General features: G+C 39.5%; 1 long non-coding RNA gene across 6 annotated transcripts in view; it reads right to left on the reverse strand.

The window, feature by feature from the left end:
- LOC116440010 overlaps positions 1 to 8,040 on the reverse strand; it is a 48,796-nt gene extending 40,756 nt beyond the window's left edge. For 2 of the 6 annotated variants that reach the window (XR_004238370.1, XR_004238373.1), the window contains exons 1-3: positions 7,827 to 8,040; positions 6,093 to 6,153; positions 5,154 to 5,194 (exon numbers count right to left, since the gene is read on the reverse strand). This is a non-coding gene — a long non-coding RNA (uncharacterized LOC116440010). Of the gene's footprint in view, positions 1 to 1,160; positions 2,552 to 5,153; positions 5,195 to 6,088; positions 6,154 to 7,826 lie in introns of those variants that run through there. The other 4 variants (XR_004238371.1, XR_004238368.1, XR_004238372.1 and 1 more) reach the window with 3 other exon arrangements.
- Between the last annotated feature and the right edge of the window lie 18,988 nt (positions 8,041 to 27,028).

Genomic DNA, 27,028 nt, shown 5'->3' on the forward strand with positions numbered 1-27,028 from the left:
ATAGCAAAGTCTCACATTCAGCTTTCCTTAACCACTTCTCAGCAGGAGGATCCAAATATCGGAAAGCATCGCAATGACAGCTTAGTTACCTACCTTGTTATTGCTACCCTAAATGAACATGATGATCTTGCTCATACTTAAATTCATTACATCTACAAGACAGAGTGAATTAGTTCCCTAAACCAGATCAATCTCGTTACTGCTCTCCAACCATTTTCAAACAGTTCAAGTGTGAAATGGCTGAAGAGAATTTCTGTAGTGAACAACCAGGAGCTGGCAGAAATTCTTAAATGGGGTAATGGATTGCCATACCAGCCAAAGTGCAGATATAAGGGTGGGCATGGGACGCTGCTCCTCCTACACCAGGGGCACCGACAGTCCTGAGAAGTACAAAACAAAGATGCTACAAAATATGCAGAAATGTTTGGATACTTGGGCTATGGAAGCTGTTCCAGCTTCATCCTACGGAGTTCAAGTTCCCATAATGGACTGCTGCCCCCCAGGGACTCTCACTCTCAAGTGGATAAGCTTTAGGTGACTCTTTATATCCCCATGCCCCTGCTGAACATCTCCATTCCTTTAGTGAGGGGAATTTAAGCTTGCAGCCACTCACAAAATGTGTCTAATGTCCACCCGCTCACATACATAAATCATAAAACATCAAGTGTGGCATAGTATTTTTAGCACATGAAAGTAATAGAACATGAAAGTCATGATTGCCACAACAGAAGTCCAGCTTCAGCTCTAATTAATAGTGTATGCTGCCCCAGACACTTCTTGCTTTCTATATATGACGGCGTGCTTCATGCGATGTGCAAGTTAGCTTGATCCAATTCTTAATGGGTACAAGATGCTGCTGTGGCTTTTGTTACCTGTTCTTCATTAGTTATTAGTAACAAAACACTAAAATTTATTGGGTCAGACTAGCTAATTGAAGAAACAAATATGAAAAAACCAGCATATTCCTTTATGTACAAACTACACCAAACAGTCGTTTGCATTTTTATTTTGAAAACAGAACTAAAAATTTTAAAATAGACAGCTTAGAAGACAAAAGGTATTATTATGCATTTTCATATATGCAAATCCTCCTGAAACAGAGTGAAAAACATGCAATACTTCAGCTTTGCAAAAAAAAAAAAATACTAATGGCCCTACAACCTAGGCTTTATAGTTTTAAAGGCTAAACATTGTTTTCTGTATGGATTTTTACTGTTAAAAAAAAAACAGAAAAAATCACAGATTTTTACAGGTACAAATCTCATCCAGTTCTTGTAAAACTTTCAGACTCACTCAGTCAGTCTTAAGAGAAGGACAATACCTATCTCCTTGCAAAAATGCTAATGAAGGTTGGCTTTCCACCCGGAAAACAACTGGGCTCGTTGTGGACCTCAATAACAGGACGTAGTTATAAAACTGAAGTTTTACTAACCCACTGATGAAACACCAACCATGCAAAAGATATTACAGAGTACATAATAAATATCAGAGGTTTGATTTCTTTGACTGGCAAATACAATGTTACTGTACTGTCATTTCTCTAAACTGTTGTAAAATCATTATTATATATACTCCAGTCAAAGAGTCTAATAGCATGACTATTTCCATCATCACTCAGAGTGGTCATATGCAAAAATGAGCAGTCCTTTCCACCTCCTGTCATGCCTTACCCTGCTATCTGCACACTTTTTGATCTAAGAGTATTTTAAATAAGACATATGTAACCTTACTCTGCTGGCTGTTACACTGGTATGAGCCCAGCAAAGCCAGCTGTGTGACAACAGCTTCAATGCTCTGTTCAGTTTCTCCTCCTATCCTAGAACAAAAGGAGTACAATCTATTTGTAAAGCCTACATTTTCACTTGTTCTTGTATTGATAATCTCAAGGCAGATTTAGCACCTCACTTGTAGAGTTCAACTCAGATATCTAAAGATAACCCTGAAGCAAGCTTCCATATCACTAATATTCTTCACATATTATTTTGCTGATCCCGAGAGAGAATCTATAATACTACGAAGGGAATCAAGAAGAGTGAAACTGCAGAAGAAATACACTGTACTTATGGTCTTGAGAATGAAAAACAGCATTAGAAGTGTTTAGCCTTTGGCCAATAAAAAACTTATCGCACCAACCCTACAGTGCACTATTTGTGTTGGGGACATTATGACAATACAGGATTCCCCACCCTTTCCCTGTGGAGGTCAACTTGGAAATATGAAGCACACATGAGCAGGGGGGTCCACTCAGAGCCGAAGCTCATCATCCATGCACTCTGCCAACAGAGTGAGTCACACAGGGTGACAGAGTTGAGGTGAGTAACCTCTGCAGATCCCTTTTTTTCCATTAAGTTTAGAAGGAGCCCATATAACTAGCTTGGCATAGATACTTTAACTTTAGACAGTTAAAGCTGAATGAGATCAATCCAAACCAAAACTAAATTACCTCTTAATGGATGGAAATCATAATTTTAAAAGTCACGATGCCAGAGGCAACCCAAGGAGGCTGACAATGGGCTTCTGACTGTGAAGATCAGTGTCTTTCCATGAAGCACTAAATAAACAAGAGGAGATGGAAGATGAGGCCTGCATTCTTTAGAAGGACAAGAAGTACAAAAAATAAACTCATGGTTTGAAAAAAGGGGAAAAAAAGCCAAACAAAAGTAAACAAAACAACTAAGACCAGAAAACAAAGCAGGCTGTTTTCAAAAGTAAACTTGAATCACCAAATGTGTTTAATGTAAGGAACCCAGCATGTGGCTGCATCAGAAATATATATTAAGGAATAAATCTTGTGTCTGGAACACATTTCCAAACCATTATTTCTTTTACTGAGAGAACACAGAATATAGAGGGGAGGAAAGGGGTACATGACTCTGACACCAAAAGTCTGTCCTTTCTCAACTGTGCAAAAAAGATTTAAGAGATGAAAACATTTTAGAGAGTAGTCCTAGCAGAGGAAAGGACTTGGATTCCCTTTGAAGACCTGTAACCCTTTCACTCATCACAGAGGGTGCTTGTGGTGAGGACACTGCTAGCAGTCACCAGAGGTAAGTAGTTTACAAGTAGGGGTGGTTACCAAATCGAGAACCAAACCATGAAACTGTTCTTGAGAAAGCACAGAAAATCTCTGCTGGTGTCACTTAAGTGCTGATGAATGGCATCTGTGTATCCCTCACCTTTGGCAATAACACTGGCAATACCATTCCCTCCACATCAGGAAAAACACCAGAGTAAATGCCACAGCCTTTAGAGATCTTTGACAGGGAAAGTTAGTTCCTGCTGCCTGCACACCATGCAGCAGCCAAAATCAGCATTTTCCAAACAACTCAAAGAGCAGTCATCAACAGAAAGAGAGAAATGTCTTATCTGGTAAGCAACTATAAAATATGGAATATGTCTTCTGATAATCTAGTTTACCTGTGATGGAATGTGCTATGAATTTTGTGAAGCACTGCTTTGTTCCTGGCAACCTGTAATTTGCCATTCTTTATGCTGGTGTCCTATGCACTGAGGATTATTTTTCTGAGTGATAATTTACACTTTCTCTACACAAATTTCTGCTTGAAATACCAAAAATTGCAGATAACTATTTGATTTGCTTGTCAATAAAAACCAATTTTTGTGTAACATAAAAATAATCTGCTCTCTGATCAATGCATTTCAACAGTTTTGTGAAAAACATTGGTATAGGAGTTCCCAAAATAACATAAAAATAAGTTGCATAGTAAAATGCTGTTAGCAAGAGTGTATTCTATGAGCTGATTGGAAAGATACTTTTATTCTATTCAGATCAAATTGAAATATACTACCACAAATTTTACAAACTATGTTTTTCATCACAATTCCTGAAAAACTAATAGTACTTGTTACCCTACGTGGATATCACAAGTCTTATTTTTTACATATTGGTATTTTACCTGATATTTTAGGAAAGTGGGGGATTTAGCAGTCAGTCTCAGTCACTAAATGTCAGAGAGGGCATGTAGAATTCAAATAACATTTGTATATTTGTTTTCACATAATTTCTTTTAAAATGTGCCCTCTGCCTTATACTGTAGGATAACAACGTGTACAGTGATCTTCCAAGACAACTGCTTGGATTCCAAGAAAATTGCTTAACTTCCTTGGTAATATGTAAGCACCAGGCTTTTCAGAAAGCAACTGCAGTGAGCCAGGCTGCAATCACCAGGCTGGAGACTATCTGGAAACCAAGAGCCATGTGGTGTTATAATCAATACTAGTTTGCAAGACTTTGTTCTTTCCACTGAAATGCTGTATCTACATGACTGATAGATGCAGGTGATTGATAAAAAAATAGATTTCTTGGGGTACCTTGCATTCTTTTTCCCTTTCAAAAAGACTGCTTTGAAGTAAGCGGCAGAGGGTTGTTTTGAGTGTTTGGGTATTTGGTAGTCAGGTGCAGGAACTGTCCTGCTCATTGCCCTTACGGTTGTGCTTTAAGCATCTCCACACTCACATTCAGTGAAACAGGCTGTAAATCGTTTGTAAAGGAGGAGAAACACAAGTTTGTGCTAATGAAGGGTATGGCAGAAACAGTGCAAGAAACTTTGTCATGTAGTTTTAGCATTAGGTTCAGTATTTTTTTTTATATCTTAATTACTTGCTGGGCTCAAGATCAACATTTCTTCAATGGTTTTAAGGATTAAATAAGCTGAGACCCATTACACACCACAGGCATCTTATATTTTGTTGGCATTCATAACTGTACAGTCCAAAATGTTGGCGTATTCTCCCTACTGTTAATGCTAATATTCTGTCTTGCCATTTCTGGGTTTTTTAGTAGACTTTTGGGTCTTGTTACAAGTCCTGAGCATACTGAACCTCTCTTAACAATTCTCCCAAAAGTTTTCTACAAGTTTTCTCTATCTGCCACCAAAATACCCAAGTTGGGTCAACCCAGGAGAATCTGTGGGCTGACCTACCTGCCCACATCCTTCCAGCAGAGCGTTTTCTGTTTCTCTTTTTAAATTCAAGTGTTGATATACAGCATAAATATATATATCAAATATTGCAGATGGGTGATGTTTCAGAAATAATTTCCTGACCTTTTAATAAAAAATTTTAACATTTTACAAATGTAAGGTCCTATATTAATTTCCCAGCTACTGTTAAGGCTCCTATTACATTATTACCTGAGAATATTCCAGTAGATTTTTACAGCATACCAGTTGCACTGGAGAAATAAAAAAGAATTATTCTAACACCATAAATTGGAAACTGGAGGAAGCATAACTCATATTATTCAGATAAATCACATTTTAGATAACAGACAGTCAGCCAAAAGATTGCATGAACAACTCTTTATATTACATTATTTTGTGGGTAAGAAATGTTGAGAAAGCATGAGAGAGCTCAGCCTATATAACTTTTTTTCCAACAGTTTTACAGGTATAAATGAAAATGTCAAGTGCTTCTAATAGGTTAGTTTATGGGAGTGTGATAAGTATTTATAGAGATTGGTCTGGATGCTTTTCCATTAGGAAGAGTACTGTAGAGTTTTTGGCTCATGCTTGAAAGAAGTTATAAACCAAAGGGGGTTCCTCATTCCTCAGCATTTGACATATTCTGATTGCAAAACATTTGGGGTTTTACACGATTTATTGTAAATAATCTCTCCTATAATGTTCACAGCACAATAATTCACAACCCTGAGGCAAGAGAGTTCTGCAGAAATGACATTATATGGAAGATAACTTTTCAGAATTTACCATTTGCACATCATGTTCAGAATCTATAACACATGTAAAGAGGTCAAATCCTCATTTTTCAAATTTTTTTCTATCATTTTGTTGTATTTTATTAAAAATAGTTACAGCCAGCCTAATAGCTTGACTGATATCTCAATATGTTACCATATTGCACAGAGGTATAAATTGGAAGTGGGGAAGTCAGATCCTTGGATATAAGATGCCTAGCACTGAGGGCTGTGTACCGAGAACAGGCTTCTTAAGTCTAACAGCAGATGAGACAAAAGGAAAGGCTAATAAAAAGAAAAATTATATGCCACTAAAATTATGTTGTTAAAATGACATATTCTCTTATGAAAGAAAAATTGGTTCACACTTACCAACCTTTAAGTCAAATCTGGAGTCGGCAATTAACTTGTTTTCACCTGTCTTTTTTCACTGTTCCCTTTGAAGGTGAAATTATGATAAATCATTGTTATTAATATTTCTAATGGCAAGAAGAACACTCTGCACGACTGAATTGGAGTTAGAATCTGAACAATTGGGTCCTGTTCCCAGGTTTACAACCAACTCAGGGTATAAAGCGGAATATACACAATTAAAAGGCTTCTTGTTCTTTTCCCAACCTTTTCCACCCAAACCCCTATGTCTGGAATTTAAAAAAGCTGTTAGAGGAACTCAGATTCCTAAGTGCAAATCCATTATAACTAGTCAGTAAAAATTGTAATAAGATGCCCATTCCATTTAAGGGGAGGAGAAGGGTCTCTATGAGAGGCAACCCACTCTTAAAGGATTGTAAATCTTAAAAGTAACCCTTTAAAGCCCTTGTAGCTCTAAGGCAGAGGAGCACCCAGAAGAGAAAAGAGTCAGACATGGGACAGATGCTGTGGTACTTAGGAATGGCTAGGGCTGGGGCAAAGCACCCAAAAATGAATGGTCGCTTTGAAACCCTGTGATTTCTGCAGGCTTATGACAGAGATTTCAGTAAAACTCAGCTTTCTCCCATTTGCTCCATGTTTTATAAGTTGCCATCCTGTGGGAGATGTTGCAAGGGAAGTATCTCTAGTTTCACCCTAGTCTGTAGGGAAGGTCCAAACTTCCCAGGAGCAAATTGGGTATCCCAGTTTAAGGTTACAGATGTGCTGACCCAACACTGCCTGAACAAGGAAGCCAAGGACACTGACCTAGCACACTCCCGTTAAGAAAGGCTGAATACATCTGTGTCACACAGTGTGGTCTGCCTGGATCAGTGCCTCTCCCAAGATGAAACATGGGACAACAAAGAAGAACAAAGCTGAATTTGGTGAAATAACAAATTCAGAGTGGTCTGGCTCAGCAATTTATACTCAGAAGCCCTAGGACCAGAACTCACAAGATCATTACAGCCAAAGACCAGTGTTATCAAGCAATAGCTGTTCACGCTAATCAACATCCTGGTCAACATCAGCATACCAACATTGTTTAGTACGGCTGTAAAATGAGAAATCTTCAGCTTTCTTTCAAATGAACAGTCTTTACAGAGCCTCTTTTATTTGCTAGCTAATGAGACCAATTTCACCTCCTAGGATGATGCTTTGCCTGTTCAAGTATTTCCTCAAAAGCGGCTTCCCTTTATGTCCACCCAGGATTATATTCTCCCTGAGTTTTTACCTTTATATGTAGTTTAATTCATACCCTGACCTTGCAGTGAGTACTAATACATCTCTTTGTTCTCTAAGACAAGCATTTCTTTTACCTAGCATGAAGCACAGGGCTAACAGGTTAGGTCTCTCAGCAGACTAAGGCTCCTCGAGTCATTTTGATAATGTTTAGAAAGTTCAAGGATAGCAGTGAAATTAAACCTCAATGGTGCTTTCTTTAAAACTGGGAAAGAGCTATCACCCAAAACTCAAGCACATGCACTTTTCTGTATAACACAGGAGGCAGAATTCTTGCACCCTCCCAGCAAGAACAAAATACATATGTGAGATCTAGAGCTTTAAGGGTTGCATTTAAATCCATATTTCATATAAATAAATAGACTACTTTACAGAAGCATTGAAATACCAGCTTAAATTCCCCTTACTACCACCAGGAACCTAATTCCCAATCGAGAAAAAAAAAAGAAAAATTAAAAACCTTTCAAAGCAGGTCCTGCTTGTATCCTCTTCATGGGATCTGACTGGCTTGATGTTTTCATGATAGGTGTTCTGCAGAACCTGAACAGTTGTTCTCTTTAAATGAGCCACAAAATTATGAAAAAGAACTTCAAAAACTGAGCAAACTGTAAGCCCTTTTGTGCTGAACATGCAGACAACTAAAGATAGTGCTCTGCAAGATCTGAGTTGCCAGGGCTCTGTTCCTCCCAAGGGATTAAGCCTAATCCCTAATGATGGCGCTCAAGAGTGTCAACACTGATTATTCAAATTCTGATCATCTCAGCCTGTGAGACAGGGAAAGTTTGGGGAACTGCTGAAGAAAGGGAAACACTGAGGAAGAGTGCTAGGAGATGTTCAGGAAAGCAACACAGAGAATAAATAGTGCTCCCCAAATCTACATTGTGAGCACACGCTAAATCCCAACACAGGTGCCTAAATAATTGTGGTGTCTCATTATTTGGCTCCTGGAAGAAGGTGTTGCTATGTTTCATCTTTGTATGTAATTTTCCAGTAACAGCAGTGGGAAATTCTCTTTGGATTAAAGTGGGCCAAAGTCCTGAATACAGATCCCTGCCCACAGGCCATAATTAGAAATGGAAATTGGCCACCTTCAAGTGATGGCCTGACCTCCCTGCGTTGTAGCGAGTGACCGGGCATCGTTGTACCAGCTGCTGAACAGCTCACTTATAGGGAGCTAGGTGTAGGTACTGAAGGTTAAAGCAAAGATCCAAAACCTGAAAAAATAACACCATTAAAAATAATGAAGGTTTTGGGTGACACTTTTCAAAGCATGCAGCAGGAGATGAACAGATGGAGCCTGTGTGTATTTCCAGTGCTGTGTTTTGAACTTTTAGCTTAGAAGGCCTAGGGGTAAAATTAACACTTAATACATATGAAGTTTTCAAATATTTATTGCTTTGAAAGAAATTGCTCCTAAATAAAAGGAAGAGTTGACACCAGTCAAAATAATCCCAGAGAAACATCTTTGTCCAATCCTCAGGAAACCTTGCCATTTTTGTTACCCTGCTCTCCTGCCTTTCCTTGTCATTGCTTATTTATTTGCATACCTATGCTCATTTATTGTCAGCCCTTAATAATTCATCTCAAATTACCAAGTCTCCATCATTACAAAACATTCACCATCCCTCCTCAGATCAGCTGTGCAGGCTCAGATGAACAGCACAGTAACAAACACTGCATGTACTCTGAAATTTTTGTCTAAATTGCCTTGGCACTTCAGGTGAAATTCATCCTGCGTGGCTGTAGCATAAGGAGAGCAGGAAAACCTAAAGGTCAGACTTTTGAATCTTCCTTCTGAGCACCACCAAATGCCTATGTGCAAAGGAGATTGACTTTCATCTTCATCAGCCACTGCAGTGGCAGTTCTGAATCTTCTAAGCAGCCATCAACAATGATCCTTGAAGACAGCAGAAGATTAATGAGAGGTTCACCTCTCTGAATGTCAGGCGCAGAGTTCATTGTCTCTGGACTCCTTTGTCAAATATAAACATGCAATATGCTCCCAATATTATTTAGAACAGAGTATTAGGGATCAGTAGGGTAAATCTGAATATCTTCAGCAGTATTACCAGCCAGGCAACGTTAATCAGCCTAACAATGTTAGTTAGTGAAAACTGGGGTTTGAATTGAGGCATACTGCTGCACAGAAAAGTGACATATAAGCCAAATCTATCCGTGGCCTGGAGCAGCCAACCAGAATGGTGACTCAAAAGCACAACTGAGTCATGGGTCAGCCTGACAAGGCTGCCCTTGACCCTGTATGCACCAGCACTTGTAGGGCACAGGAGGGTCTGAGGTGTACAAGAGCTTTCCGCTGCTTCTCTCTCCTTACTACAGGCAGGGTAAGGGACAACCTACTGCTCCCCATTTGGCCAGGAGAAGCCAGCACAAGGTCTGACAGCTCAGATATTAACAAGGTCTGATGGAAGAGCAACATAGGTCTATCCCACACCAGCCTGAGATTCAGCTCAAATGTTAAAAGGACAGTGCAAGAGAGTAATCAAAACACAAATCTTGCTTGTAAAAAATTACAGATTTAAATCTAAAATGTTGTAGGCATGTTGACTCTGTATTAACATTGTGATTCTGATGTCATTAAAAAGAATTATATTCAGCACCCCTCCTCAATGTTTCATTATCACAAGCATTGAAGCAAGGCATGTAACACCACATCCCATAGTACTTAATGGGAAAATAACATATTGTCACTGTACTTATGGCAGTCTACTTCAATTTCATAACATTTTTAAATCAGCAAGGAGGAGGAACATAAAAAGAACTGAATGATGCTGTCAGACTTAAATGGATGCTTGCTGTTACATTTATAAGAGTGGAATACCTGAACACAGGGTAGATTGCTTCTTTATAAATGTGTACAGCAATAATGCTGGAGAATGTGTCGTGGCAAGGATACTTAACTGGTCAGCTTTTTATTCCTTGATTAAAAAAAATAACAATCTTTTCACTACAATTTTCATAGTGTCAAAACCACATTCATGCTGTGTCTTTGTGGATCTATGTAAAACAGGCTTGACCCCTGAAGTCACTTTTTAATAATTAACTCTCGCTAAGTTCATTAAACACTAATTGAAGCTACAGAAGAAAAAATTGTGAAGTATATGCAGACAGACAGAAACACAAAATGCGATTAAAGATACTGACTGCGGTATATACGTGCAATACAGTACATGTATTATATAGATTTCAAATTCACTTCCATAAAGGTTTTTAAGTCTTTTGTACCACGGTAGATTCTACCATGTTCAGTGCTCCTAAAAGTTTTATTTATAAAGAGTTGCAAGCTAAACTTCATGGACATCCTAACCAATAATCTTTGGAAAGGTCTAGAGAAGTAGACTCCAAACTGTACAAGATGCAGCCCCTGAAACGTCTTTCAGTGCTTTGAAATGAAATAAAAAACAAATAAAGAGAATCAACAGTCTTGAGAGTCCACATTTTCAAATTGAATATAATTTACAGATTTCTATGAAAACATTAATTTAAATATATATTTGACAGTTTTCAGTATTCACAGACAAGTTACTGAAAGTTCACTCAAGAGTAAAAAATTAGAGGTTTATGTTAATCAATAAAAGGAGCATTTCACTACAACTGATTTCAAATAATATGAACTCAAATATTACAGCTCACTGTTTTCCAGCCTGTTACCCCTCAGAACCCAAAACATTTCATGTTTGCATTCAGACTGCAACAAAGGTATCACACTTGCTCTCCCTAGTTTCTGTGCCCATGGATTTCTCCCACCCACTGCCAAAACATGGAAACTGCTTCCCTGAGTGGCACAATGTTCAGACAGCATTTCCTCAGACAGACAGAAAAGGACTGGGAGTCTGAGTCTGGGTCTCAGGAGACCAATCCTGCCACAGCCTGCTGCACGACTTAGGGCAAATCAATCAACTCCCCTGCCGCAGCGTTAATGTTACCAGTAACGAGTATTGCTGCTATGCTAGAATGTAAAGGCTCCAAATCTGAGCTTCCTGAGCCCAGGTGTTTCCTATCCAGTAAAATATTTGCAGAAGAGACGGGTTCAGAGCCTTGTTACTCAGGCTTGGCGTGAGTCCAATGAATCCAATGAGGTTGAGGATCTAGCCAGTATTTGGTAATTGGTGGCTTACAAAATGAGGCTCCAGTTTCATTAGGCTCCTCTAAAGATTAGTGTAACACAAACAATGTAGAACAAGAGAACGAAAAGCGCCTGTGATATTCTAACCTTTTAAAAAATTCACATCAATTGGAATGGACTTCAGCTCTGCTCTTTGATCCTGCTTCCACAAACTCATCCTTGTTACTTTTCAGCATTCTAATTCTAGGGATATTATAGGAAAGAAAAAGGCAAGAATAAATTAATGGAGCTGAGAAAAAGCTAGAGAAAGGTAAGGAGTTCCATCAGCTGTGATGGTCCCAGAGGTTTTGTAATCTGTGTCAAAAGAGCTCTACCTGAGAGTGCTTTGAGGTCCTTAATCTCGGAACCTATGCTTCTTGCACCTCAACAGGGGCTTTGCCAAAAACTTAAGTCGCTTGGATTATACCAACACAGATTTCTAGGTCACCCCCACACCCGTTTCCACGATAACAAATTATAGAGTCAAACTTTGCATTTTCCCCAGCAGTCAAAAGCACAAGTGTGGCAGTTCTGCTGGAGTAGGAGCGGAGTTCTCATGCAAGGAAGAGATGGGACGCTGTGATCACCCCACCACTCCTGGGAGTGCACTTGGAAATCCCGGGCAGATGAAAGTCTTGCATGCAGGGGAGTGACAAGTGCTTTTCTCCCAATCCGCCACAGCTAGAGACAACCTCAGGAAGGTCCAAATATCCAAGGAAATGTACACTCAAGGCTCCCCCCAAGTTTCTTACATTACGTACTATTCTGCTGATGCCATGAAGATTTTTGCTTTTTCTTTTATACCCCTGTTATACCTTTTTACAGCTTCTGTATTCCTAGTGCTTTTTGCCTACATTCTTAGACTTGTTTGTTAAGCTAAGAGACTAAACATCTTAGAAGCTTCGTAGCTAGGGGTCAGTGTGCCCCAGACCCCAAGGTCCTCTCCAGAACATATTCTGTAAACCAAGATAGAACCATCCAGGGGAAGGTTCCTTGGGGAGGGGGGGCTCACTTGAACCTCTCATTGGAGAATCTTTGATAGATATGCTAATTAGAAAAGCCTATAATGTTATACCCAATGTTGGGGGGACACACACACACACATGACACACGGAAGAAGAGAGACACAGAGACACAGAGATAGACTCGGTGGGGTACATCTCGATGCATATGACCTGGACGTGTACACCTAAGGATCCTTAATAATAAATACCAAGGTAAAATCCCTTTTCCCCTTCTAACCGTGTATGCCTCTTGATTTTAAGACCAGGAAAAGGCATCACTGCAGTAATGGGAATGCAGAATTACTATTGGAAACATTGCGGTATTGAGAAAGTAATTTCTCATTTTCATAAGTAAATTGGGTCAGTAATTTTCCCATTAAAGGTAATGCATATCTTAAGAAATGGTAAAAACACCACTGATCTGAAATCCAAGAGAACAAAATTGTGTCCAAATCACAATATTTTTACTTTTGTCTAGTTTTACATTATTTCAGTTGGTAAAAAACTGAACTTTTCTTAGTTTAAAAAAATATCTACTTCTGGATTTAGATTTGGCATGCCACATTTAGTCAGTGAAACTGCTGCTAATAACAGCTAGTCTCTGATTATTTAAATAAAAGAGTTTCACTGTAGTTCATAATAACAGAACAATAAAAGAAAAAAAAAAGGTAAAAGTGAGATGCAGCAATTCCTTGGAGGTTATACATGCAAATTGCCCTGAATCTGAACAACACTTCAACAAGAAAAGCAATATTTTGGGACAACAGTTCTGCTTTTGTAATGAGCCTGTAAAATTCATTCTACTGAAATAGCTACAGGTATATTATACCCCATGAACTATTACAAAATTAAACTTCATAAGCAATATGCCAGCGCTTTGTGTGATGCATTTGCTAAAAGAATCATTCAATTTATCATGTTTTCCTGAAGCGTTATGAGACAAGATCTTTGAATAAAACTCATTTCATTAGGCTATCTTGTTACATGGGAAGATAAGATCTACACTTGACTAAAGACATCATTCCATCATGCCCATAATCACCCTACCTGGAGAAGTAAACATTCAGGACCTTAGAAAAATGGCATTGCACTGCCTCACTAATGGTACTGAAGGAACACATTAAAAAAAGGTCCAGATGGACATGGTGAAAAATTATCTGAAAGCAAATTCAAGTACACAAAAAACTCTTCTGCATGTACTGGGGACAAGTTGTTTAAGCCAGGCATTCACCCCAGCCTGGGTAAATAGCATACAGCAGTGCAAGATGGTTAAAAACCAGATCAAGGGGCACTTACTGCATGGTGCTTGCCTTGTTTTCCCATGCCAGTTTAAAAAGTATCAAATATTTCTGTCCTCACTAGGAGGATCCTGCTAGACTTCTTATAATGACACTTATATTTGCATAGCTTATTTCATTAAATACTCCTGAAGTAGACCTGAATTCTAGTCCAAGCTGTGGCACAAATTTCCTCTGTGGCTTCAGGTTTAATTTTTCAGTGCTTCAGTTTCTCAGCCTATTCAGAGCAAGCAGAACTGATAATATGTACCTGGAAGGTAGGTGCTGTGGTGATATTTTAGGTCATATGATGTATTTAGATATCTGGAAACAAACAATACAGAGGTCACAGGATTTGAAGTCTGATGTATTTTTTCATTTTTCCTTTGTTAAAGTGTTATGAAGCTCAACACTAAATATCTCCCTGCCTGCTGTTATGTGAATGAAAGGTAGCTCCAGTGAAGTCAACGCATTCAAAGCCAAGGCAGAAGCAGAGCTCTGGCTTAACAAATTATATTTCCTGTTTCATATGCAAAGGTCCTCTGTCGGCCTCATGTCAGCTCACATGGTGTACAATACAGAAAACCTCATTTCCAAAATTTCCCTAGGGAAAGTCAGCATGCCAAAGACCTTTAATGAGACATGGGACAAGACCTACATGCAAAGCCAAGGTGTTTCCATACAGAATATTTGGTGGTTGTCATGTGCCAGGACTCACACTGATGGCCACCCAATAGTTTGGTGAGAAATCTGGAAATCTCTTTTTATTTTCCTGGCTTACTCTTAAGCCAGATAAATTCCTCAGTCAATCTTGCTATGCAACTGCACAACTGTTCTGGACAGCCCTGAATGGAGAAGACAAAAACACATTATTGGGAAGGAAACTGGGAATGGTTTTATATGGTGTTGTAACAACTTGTTTTGTTACAAGCTTAAACAGGATTCTAGGTGGATAGTTAAATATGTTCAGAGGGATTTCTTCCAGTGCTATTTCACATCTAAGTTGCAAGTCTCCACTTTTTTCAAAAGCACTTTTAATTACGTTGTTTTGGTGAGCCCTTGTTTATAAACACCACAAATGGGTCTGGTAAGGGAGAGAGTTTTCTATAAAAAAATTGCTTCTGCATAAAAACATTAAGAATATTTTAATTTCCTTCAAAATTCATTCCTCTTGCAGTGAAAACAGGTACATTTATTTTTGGATATTACTATTTTTGCCTTTCCACATTTATGTTTTTTTCATGTTCTTCCCCTCTTCCTCCTTTATGTCCTTTTTTCTCATTTTGACAGCAGGAGAGAGAGAATGGAAAAGAAAAAGTATCCTCCTTTTTTAGGGAAAAAAAAGTTGTGTGGGATACTACTTCTAATGTTGCTATTTTCCTGCTGAAAATAGCCAATTTTTACCCATTCTTATGTCTTGGTAAATAAATAATTTTACAAAAATCACTCTGATCAGCTATTCCTAACACTTAGTTGCAGAGCACTTTCATACCCCTTATAAGGTTATTACCCAGCAAATAAATGCATATAACTCACAGAAGCTGTGGAGGTAACCCCAGATGTATTTTTTTGTCTTCTACCTAATCCTCACACAATTTCTTGCTCCAGACTGAAGAGAACCTAGCAGCAAAGTTTCTCCCTTACAATCCATGTAAGAATAAGTTACAATTCTCCTAATGATATGCACATTTAATCCTCATCACTACTCATCCTGGTATTCATTAAATGGATTTTTGATTCAATAGTGTATATGTCAGCCAGTGTGAGAATCTGTCCTGGAAATTTTAAATTTACTCCAATTTCAAAATAGCCAGCAAGAAGAGAGCTGCTTTTTTTTTTTTTTTTTTTTTTCTGAAGTTCTTGTTTGATGAGGTGCCTGAAGGAAATGCATTCCCTCTGTCCCAGCTAAGCCATAAGAATCCAGGCAGAAGCAAAGGATGAAAAAGCAAGTGAGCAAACCCCTTCAGAGAGCTGCATGCTTTGCTGATGGTAGAATTTGAACATAGCACAAAGAAAGGGCTCAGGGACAGAGAATTTCCATTTTTACAGGTGAGCATTGTATCAGGGAGCTATTAAAGGCCCTTAGTCTATACTGTGCATTGTTTGATGAAGAAATTATATTTTTACTGTAAGTGTACTTCAGTACTTTGCTGTGGGTTTCTGATAGGGATTTCACCAGGATCACCACTGTTACGTAAGGCACATAAATATTCAGCTGAAAGACAGAAGTATGATCTTTTATGGTAGGAACCAGAGAAAGGCAAAGATCTAAAAAGCCCAAGAAAAGCCTAGCTAACTCACAAAGCACTTGACTTGTTAGGATGGGAATATCACATCTCGGCAGATGACTCTGTCCTAAAACCCTTCTTCAGGTGCAACCACTGATGGCCACTTCTGAAACTCTGAGGACAAGGATAATATCTTAACATTCACTGATGCCTTATAGGCATCAGGCAGGTCAGGCGGACACGTTTTAAAGACTCGAGATCTTGTCTTATGAAAGGAAAGAAAACATAAACACACTGTCAGAAAGAGACTGAATATTAAATGGAAACAGAACATGAAGAAAAACAATGAGAAAGGTGGTGAGAAATATAACCTCATGAAAATGCTTTCCAGCCTTTTATAAATTACAATCCCCGAAACATTTTTCAGTGGTGCTGCACATCCTTGCATGATGAATTCAGCTTTATTAACAATGGGTTTGATTTTCTTAGTTACTCTCTGTGATTCTCTTAGAAGCAGTCCATTGACCCTCAGGGTCCACTGGTAACCACTGTGACAGTATAATTATGATTTACTAAGTACGAAGAGACAAATTTTCAAAGACCAGGGCTGGAATTTCACTTTGTAAATGGAAGTAATAATATTCAAAGTAACACAATTATATCCAAACATGGCATGCTTAGAAAATGTAGGGACACATAATTTCCTAATCATTTACCATAAATGTCTTCATACAGGAACAAGATCCTCCTACAAAGAATTATCCTTTACTCTCATACTGAACTCTTCCTGTCTTGTACTTAGCATTATATATACTTTTAAGTTAAGAACCAGCCATATGATATGAGGCCATATCCTCAGCTGGAGTAAATCAGCTCTACTGAAGCACCAGAGTTGTGCTGATGTACACCAGCTGAAGTTCTGGCCAATTTTTCAAAATAACAAGTGCTTTGAAGTGACCAGAGCTACAGCTTCTTAACAACCTGATACAGCAGATGAATGTAAATCTCTCAAGTCATTGCAAGATCCTGAGCTCCCATATCTATTGAAAATAGAGTCATCACAAAAGTGATGTATTGCGTCTCATTTTTATTGTCCATGAGGAGGGTGCAGGTGAAAGGAAGAAAAGGGCAGCAAAGGTGTGGGGCTAGAGTCTGTTTCTGAAACTGCCAAGACAACAAAGCTGTAGGTGTCATCTGACCTCCAGTTCATGCTGTCTCACACAAGCCACCCGACCCAGGTGAAGGTCATGTCTCTATCACTTGGAACTTCAGAAGTCATTTACATTTATATGTAATTGGTTTTTGAGTGCGCATGTGTTCAGAGGAGCTTGGGAATTGGTAATAGGACATCAGAACCTGTCACCAAAAGGCCACTAGCTCACAACCAGAGCAGTTGTTGGAGCAGCCAAAAGGTGTTAATTTTCTGCTAGCTGCTCTGCAGCTTAGATGAAATGAGTTGATGATTTCAGCCTGGACATGTGTCCCTATAACAAAATAGCTCTGTTGCTGCAGCTGCCAGAAAGGACATTTCGTGGATATTGTCAACAGAAAGGTCAAGGACTGATGGTGTGAGTGTGCAGATGACCTCTTCCTCTCACCCCACACAGTTAGTTTTACAGGCGGACTAAGAGACATGCTGCTGGAATAGTGTGGGAAATGTCACCCAGCTGCTGTCCTTGCTAGTAGTCTTCTGGAGGTTAAAGCATGGCATCAGACCTGTGGATGTTAAACCTCATGCCTTTCAGAATCATTTTAAAAGCCTGAATGAGGGGCTGTGATGACAGTAATAAATAAACATGCAGAGAGACCTATAACAGGCTTCGAAAAAAGCATTTGCAAAACGTGGCTCAGTACACCTCTCTTACTAAATTTTGCTGACAATGCCAGCAGGTGCCTGGTGGCAGAATTACTGATTTGTATTTTTTTTTCCCTAGCATCTATTTTACTGACTGTTTAGGGTTTTTTTCCCTAGCTCCATGGGATTTATGCCCTTCACTAAGCACCTTCTTCCCATATAGAAAATAAATTATTTGGGTTTGTCTGCCTTGCAGCAGGATGAAGAAAAGGATGGAAGTCCAACACACCTATTCAGCTACCAAGAATCCCAGAGTAACAGAAAGCCATAATTAGGCTCCTTGACCTCAGCAACACAAATTAAAGCCTCCCTCTGTGCTGCAGCAACAGACTGAGCCAAAGTCATCTTGCACTGAGCAGCATCAGCAGAAGCCCAGCAAGGAATGCAACTTGTCACAGCTTTCACTACTCTCCTCTCCTTCCAAGACAGGGTAGGCTCAGCTGGGAGCAGGCTCACCTCTACCTGCTTATGGATGACAATGCACACACTATTCACAGAAGGCATAGGCATATCCCTAAATCAGGTAGGTGGGGTAGAAAGACAACCATCTAGCCATGACAGCACAGAGTTCAAAGCTGGGTAGCTCATGAAGTATATGCCCCATCACTTATTGTGATTGTTGTTAAAGCCAGCTCCAAATTACCTGTTCCTCTGGATCTGTAGTCACTGGTGCATAAACTGAGTAGCAAAAAAGCTGATGAGGATCTGTCTGTAAGAGCTTCAGTCACCTCTCTAGACTGAAGTGCACCTGTAGTTGCAGAGGTGAGGCTTTACACTATTGAGGTATTGAAAGGGGATCCAAGCCCTTCACTCCTCACACATCAAGAGAACTTGGACACAAGTCAGAGCTTCGTATCTGGTCTTGTTTCAAGTAAACAGTCACCTCTCAGAGTTTCCTGAAACCTCAAAAATATCCTTTCTGTGCCTACAACTGACCACCTAAGCTCTACCACACTTTGGGTCTCAGAGCAACTAAAAAAGATGAAAATATCTTTCTTGTTATTGCCTTGGGAAATTTCCAAATCTTCATTCTTCTATGGTTGTTTGTACACCTGCACAGATGATCAAACACTTCAGACGTATTGAAAACAGCAAAAGCTGAAACAGATGTATTGTGGCAAAGCAGGTGGGTTATTAACCAAACAGTTATTAACCAAATCTGGTGTCTGGAAGGAGCTGGCAAGCACCTCCCCTTCTAAAAACAAAAATTAAAATTATTCCCTGTTTCTGGTGACTAGCTGAGTCCAGACTCACACAAAATTAACCAAAAGATATTTAAGAGAGCAAAAGCAGTCACAACAGTAACCACTGGCATGAGCAGCTGGATCCCTTTCCTGTTGAAAGTCCCAACATCAAAAGTATCTACTTGTTCGCCAAGTTACTCACAGGCAGCTCAGGGGCAGATAGTTAAAGACCAGTTTATTTTCAAGGGGATTTCCTAATCATTGTTTTCTCTTGTTTCTGAAACTGGCATAATTTCTGCAGCTAATATAGTGTATTGTTAGGTCAACTGTCTATGGTCACTACATCATTATACACACTGCATAAATATTTGGAGGCTATAGTAAATTGCACCTTATATCATCTTGTTTCCTACTTGTTTACTTAACAGCTCTTCAAAAGGTGTCTGAGGGAGGTTTATTAGTGTACTTTATATTACAGTAATATGTACAGGCCATTATTACTCCCTATTCAAGCATGGAGGAAGAGAAAGCCCCAGGTCTTACATCTCACATGCAAGATGGTTAGAGGAGCACTGGGTTGGGAGATGAGGTAATGGCAGAGGCAAGGAAAAGTGCAAGGGTTCCTGACACCTACTTAGCATCCTCTCTCCTGAAGCTGACTCATGCCACTGAGTCTTCTTCATGCTGGAACCTCTTGTCCTGTCTGCCTCCTTATTAGTCTGTGGTTAGTGTAATGCCTAGAAAAGCCACAAGTGGGATGTGAACAGAAAGTTTTGAAAAAGTGAAACTCCCTTTCTCTTTTCTCTGCAGGTGTTCAAATATTTGCCATAGCATAGACAGGTGACTAGCCCACCCCACCAGCTTCTCTGGTTCCAACCCCAACAGAGTTGTGTCCACAAGCAGCAAAACAACACTGTATATTCCTCCAGCTCACAATCTCCATTTGCAAATGCTGTGTGTGGGCCTCACTTTTCCTGAAATACTCTAACGCTGTTGTGCACAGGTGGGATTTCCTCATGTGTAGCCAGGACACAGCTTATGAGAACCTAATGCTGAAAGCAAATTGACAATTTAGAAATTGAAAACCATCTTTTTCCTCACCATGGGACAGAGGAAAGCTATTTGGTCTAGGTCCTTTTCAAGTAATAAATATATGTTGCATTTGTTCAAGTTGAGCTCATGCCAATAACACTATACCAAATATTTTGTCTAGCTGTGCTCACACAGTTAAAGGAAATTGTAAAGTTTTTGGCAATGTTTTGTAGAAGATAGGCACAGCATGATAGAGTGAAATGGCCGTGTATCAGCTAAGCTACTCAAGCACAGTCAGCTAGAAACTGGCAAAGGTTTAATTCAGAAGTCATTAGTAATACTATCAGGAATTATCTTTGAATTAACATCAGGGTAACAGTATCATGCCAATTCAGAAGGAAGCAATCAGCGTACCAGACTTTATATAAAAAAACCACTGTTCACAAGGTGAAGTTTTCCAGTTCCTTTGACATTAGTCAGCAAGACACCACAAGAATTTGTTATTCAGGAACTGTAAGAAGGAATAATTTAAAAACTAACAAAGATGAGAATCTAGAGGACACAATCTGAAATTAAGGAAATACTGAAGGAACTTGAAGTACTTAGGGAATAAACATAAGAAACTCAGCTAGGGCCTTAAAATGTGTAAAAGTTCTCCTGTGAAAAGAGGATGATCTCTTCCTCATACCTGTGTTTAAGCATTTGTAGATTGTGGGCAGAAATAATGGATGGAATGATTCAAGATATATCTAGGAGCCTCCTTCTAACAGGAGGGACCATGGAACACCAGAACAGATTGACAAGACCACAGTGTTAGCATCACTGCAACACAGATAAACACACACCAGAATGAGACAGACACCATGGTCCCTTCCTGTTCTATGGTCTCCTGGCATCCCACAGCAGGTAATTTATGCTCCCAGTATTACTCAACTAATTCAGCAAACCTGTGGGTTTGGACACGACATACTGCTCCAAACACATTTCTGGAATAGCACTGCTATAACCCACTGTCTTGGTGGGCAGCCAGCCATCTGCTGGGGGTCTGTGAATAAAAAGAGAACTAAAACTCACCTCCAAAAGTCTCATTGTCTTACAGTGACATTGCGTTTAGGGGAAATAGTCTTCAAAGGAATCAGACAAGGTGGATAGTGAGCACAGAAATGGTACACAGTGGAAGCATTCATATTAGTATGGTGGAGATTTCAAAACATTTGAAAGACAGACACTGAACCTTTAAGACTAGCTACTTTTAATGCAGAAACAATGCAGAATCTGAATTGGCTAATTAAATAGTGATTCATAAAAATTGATTTCTGGGATTTAAATTGGATGAGGTGTAGATGATACTGAATTGTTTATTGCTTGTTACTAGATGATAAACATTTTGAGGGCTGGAATAAAAGACTTTCTGTCATTCTAGCATCCTCTAGCACTACCATTTGTTCTGCTCATTGTTACTACTCCAGATATTTTTGGCTGATACTGATGACACAAGTTAAGAGCAAGAACTAATTCCCTAGTTTCTCTCTGTCTGTTTTTACACTGTGGGATATACATAAAACCAAAACACTTCTCCAGTGTGAATGAAGAGAATATGCCATACAGCATGGTACTGCTGTTATGAAAAAAATCCTTAAATATTAAAATGGACTTCCACACATGGTCTCACTTCTGGACAAGAAGCAGCCAGCTGATATGAATGTTTGCAGTTTACTCACAAATGCAATAGGAAGTTCCTTGAGGTACTCCTGCAGAGAAGTGACTAGAAGGCACAACAGAGCCTCCTGAGATAAAAAGAAACCAACCCAAACTTTCATATGCAAAATTAATCCAAAATAAACTGTTCTCTAAGGCTTATAAATATTTAACTTTTCCTCTTTAAAATATTGCCTAGACTTGGCGATGGCAGGGACCTGAGATTCCTTCCAGTTTTACATCTTACTTTTCTTGTGTTCTTTTTTTCTCTTTCTCTCTGACTTTTCTACATGCAACATCCACCAGATTTAGGAGAAATAAAATGTCCACAAGAAAGTGGCTAATGTTTTCATGGCTTGCAACTTGATCCAAAGCACAAGGAAAATTACTTCCCAGCTAATTTACATGCTAAAAATCTATAAGTATTTGAATCAATATTCAAATGTTCGAATTACTATATGATTACCTGAGATCTCAGGGGCTGTTCTAGGTGAACCATTGAGTTTGTTTAATACTATGGTTGTTTCTGCGAATGACAGTTTAAACAAACCAAATAGAACTTACAAGCAAATAAGATTTGCTCATCATGCACCCAAATGTCTTTCTTCATGGGACAATACATGCTATTTTTCAACAGTCAATTCCATGAAAATAAATACATTTTATGATCCATGAGACCAATAAAAACTAACTCTGCTTGAAAGATGAATTTCAGTTTTCAAATAATCCCAGTGAAATGTGTGTGAAAGACCTACAGATCAAGAATTATTCATAGAAATTATTCAGACAATGGTTTCAAATAACCAGCAAATGTGAGAAAACTGCAAGTTATTAACACACTATTCACATGCCAGAAAAGAGGCAGTGTATGAAATAAATTACTCAAGACAAAGAGTTTTACTGCTGTTTTTTTCCAAACGGTGCATTACTAGAAACACCCTTTCACAGACCAGGTCACTGATGAGATGGGTTTAGTAGCACACAACATATAGAAGACCTTTACTCACACTGGCCTGCAAACTTGAGGCACCAAAACAGAAGTTCTAGAACTTTTTTGTAAATAGCAGAAAAGGAGAGACACGCTGCTCCAGAGAAACATTCACAGCCCCTAGCTGGGGCCTATATTCTGTTTGGCCTTTTGGAGGAGGCCACAGAAGGAAAATGAGTCTATGCTACTAATTTAAGACACATATTAGGGGCCTAGAGTAAGAGCTGTGAATATTCCTTACAGTGTCACGTAGCAGATACTGGAGAAAAGGCAAGAGGAACAACTGTCCTATAGATGTGGAAGCAGAAGTCTACAAGGATCAGCAGTATGCCACCTGATTTTCAGGCAAGCAATCTTGAGAGAAAATAACACAGAAACAGTAACAAAATCCTTCATCTACTAGTATGTAGAGATGTAGTGACTAGTAACAGCAACATTCTCCAAATTGGTGGATTTTTAAATGAGGTATTTCCTTCCTAGATCTTCTGGCCTTCCATTTTCCATCTGAAGTTTTCTCTAGACTCTCTACACTGGTATGTGTGTGGAAAAGAAGATCTACTGAGTGAACTACTCACGTGCTATGCTGTGTTCCTCATCACTCAGACTTGCCTTGCTGCTCTGGTCACAACTAGAAACATGATGTTGGAAATAATGCAAAGTTCACTGGTGACAGACCTTCAGTGTATTCATCTGTTTTTGTTGGCAAAACCAGCTTTTGCCTTTGACAACTTATGATCAATTAAAGATCATAAGATTCTTTGCTCAAGAAGAGCTGTACTACTGACAGCATCTTGGCCAAATTCATTAACATTGTCTCACTAAGCTTTGTCTATGAAATCATTCTAAGAGGTTGTTCTTCCTCACCTCATCTCTTCAAATGGCTTTGGAGATTGCTCTGATCTGCTAAATAAATCCCCATATCCATCCATTCACTGTTAAGTAATGAGATGCTTCCCCTTCTGTTTCAGTGTCAGAACAAATCCAGCATGACAAGACTCTGAGAACTCCAGCTCTCTTTCCTCTACAACCCAAGATGATAGAAATCCCTTAAGGCTATCTTGCTTCTAGAATTTAGGTCTGCTAGTGACGAAATCTCATGGAACAGAGTTTCAGCATGGTTCAGCACTACCATGTTTGATTCTGCATCTCAGTTTTAAACCTCAACCTTCAAACAGACCTTAAACCTGACATGGAAATTTATTCCAATTCCTCCATGTGCAGGCTGTTTTTTATTTTCCCAACACCAGTTTCCTCCTCTTTTGCTAGTGAGATCTGCAAATGCTTAAAGAGGCACCTAAAATTTGCTTGCCAGGCTCAACTTAGCTAGAAACAGATTAGGCATGAAGAAGAAAAATCAACCCTTTATTTTCCAGAAAGATTTTCTTGCTAAAGATATCCAGAAAAGTTGGGACACCAACTCCCCACCCCAGTCACACACATATGGGATTATGGCAAAGAAGATGTTCACAGTCTCCTGTTGGAACCCTGGGTTTAGAAAATTAGAAAACAATCTCCAGCAGAGAAACACTTTAAGGCATTTAAGGCACCCTATGAGCACCAGCTGGAGATTTCAGCAGAGCAGCTGTTCCAGTATATGGGAAAGGGGATTGCAGATTAAAACAGACAAGGCAGCTTAAGGGAGTATTTGGAGTGAGTTCCCAGTGTAGACACCCCTTTTCCACTTAAAGCTGCTCCTAGGGAGGGAGACTGGAGCATGCACTTGCTCCAAACCCCAGGATGCACTAAAAGAAAGCAGATCAGCGACTAAAAATTGCCAGCAAGTGCTGCTGCTGTCTTCAGACCCTCACCAGACAGCCACGAGGAAGTGCCACATGTGTGTGGCAGACATTGCACCAGACACAGCTGTTGCCAGATCCTTGCAAGTGGAAGGCCAGTGTCACTCCTCCAGTGCTTAGTAGAGAAGGGACAAAAAAGGAAGAAACTCAATTTAAATACTAAATATACACACACACATGCATACATCTTTGAGAGGGCAGGAAGAGTAGGAACTTACAAGAAGCCTCATTTTTCCTCTCCCTCTGTTCCTGGAGCAACACCTTACTGTTGTGATTTTATGTGCTTCTTGGAGACCAGAAGATGCACACAGCTTGAAAACTCTCTGTGAACAACTTTCCTTCATATATTCACAAGAGTGAACAGTTTCTGACACTGAGTTGTGTTCCCACACCTTGTTTTTGCACCTACACAGAGGCAAAGCTTGGGACTAGGAATGGTGGCTTCCTAGAGAGGTGGACAGATGAGCTGGAGCACAAAGAAACCTGAGGACAGGCTGAATTCCCATGCTCCAAAGGGCCTTTCAATTCATTATGTGGGCAGGACCCCAGCTTTATAGTTCAGGTTCAAACTCAAAGCCTGGACTTAAATGGCTGAGCTCGGGCTGGGTGGGCATGTGCTCAGCACAGTTCTGTCCCTCCTCTGGGGGCTTTCAGCAGGAACATGGGCCACTTTGACAGGTCAACCATGAGGTGGGTCTCCTCTCAGCATGCTGGCACCAGCATTCTCAGCATTCTGGCTGGCACCAGAATACATTTTAACACACTTTTAAGGGTATAAAGAAAAACTCTGCTCATTGAGAACCTCAGTGGTGTAGAGATACACAGCATGTCTGACCCCACATGAGCATCCTTCATTTCTGTGAACTTTCCATGGACCAAAGAAGAAACTTGTCCCCTTCACACCTTTTCCCCTGGTGGTAACACCTCAGATCCACAGAGCTTTTTATTTGCCTTCTCTCTGCTGCCATTTTCTGTCACAGAAAAGCAGGACGTGGCCCTGCTTTGCGAGAACTCATTTGTGAGTGTGCAATGGCAAGATCAGCTCTGTGTCTCTCAGGGAGGTGGAGTCTGTCATGTTTGCTGCAATGTATAAGAGACAACTTCCTACAGTTAAAGCACTTTGACAGAACTTAGCTCAGGAAAACTGTCATCAACAGAAAGAAATCTGCTTGATTTGATACCAAACTTTTTATCTACTACATTAACATCACTTTCATATTCCTTTGGCACATAATGGCATGCCAGTAGCACTGAGAAGTTCCCGTTGTGATAGATGCTATGCAGACACATGACAAACTTGCATTGCCTGCATTCAGGCCTGAAGTCAGCAATCAAAAGCATAGCATTAACTTCATAGTCCCAAAATTCTTCTCAAAATACCCCAGTGGCTTATTGCACTGTCTTAAAACACCCCAAAAGCACTCAAGAAATTTCTAGGTATTATGGTCCCCCACCTTTCCTATAAAAAGCAGTTGGTTATTTACGGGGAGGGAATCACATGTGGATGTATTGCATGGCAGCAGTGCTCAGTCCCCTTGCTCCAAAGGCATCCAGTGCTGGTGATGGTACTCTCTCCATCGCTGCATGAGTTATTGCTCCATTACCAGCCTGAACTCAGAACACTGCTCAGACTGCAGCAATAACAAGACAGATAGGTCTTTATGAAATCTATACTATTAACACTATTTGTTTTGCCACGAGTTGACAACTTTAGTAAATTGCTCATAATTGGCTATCAAGGAGAAAACACAGCACTGCTCACCATTATTATGGTATTGATTTTCAATAATTGCTTTTTTGGGGGTGGGGGGAGTGGACATGTCACTTTTGTGCTGTAAGAGAGCCTAGAAATAAGCTGGCTGTGTGCATCTGCTGTGTGTCTGGAACTTCACTGTGGCACAAAAAAATAATCAAACAAAAACATAAAATGTGCACCAGGAGAAGATGAAACAAAGATTTACTATATTTTTTCTCTGGCACTGTATTTTAGTGTTAAAGTAAAAGAATGGAATTAACCATGTAGCTAAACACGATGGCAGCCCTGTAGGATATGCGTGTTAGTCAAAGGCTGAAATACATTAACATTAAAAAACTCCATAGGGTTATTTTAAATATTCATTAGGAAATTTACAAGCTTTGGTGTAATGGTTGAGGACTCCAGTATTTTTATAATTGGAAGCCAGGCCAGTGGAAAGTTTCTCAGCCATGGGAAAATAACGTGGCCCAGTTTCCTATGTTAGAGATTCTTGACTGTGCTCTCTAAATATCAATCCCCTGAACACATTCACAGACACACATACCTGAAATTACAGTATTGTTATGTGGCATCATTCATTATCAGCTCTTCTGCTTGGTGTTCCTTTTTTTCCTTCCTTTTTTTTTTTTTTATGTGCAGACATGCCCATGGCCCAAAATGTAGCACTCTACTCTTCTCATTTCAGATGAAAGGGACAGCATTGCTGGGAAGAGTGCAAAGA

Source organism: Corvus moneduloides, chromosome 2 (genome assembly GCF_009650955.1).
Source record: "Corvus moneduloides isolate bCorMon1 chromosome 2, bCorMon1.pri, whole genome shotgun sequence".
In the NCBI taxonomy this organism is placed as follows: Eukaryota; Metazoa; Chordata; class Aves; order Passeriformes; family Corvidae; genus Corvus; species Corvus moneduloides.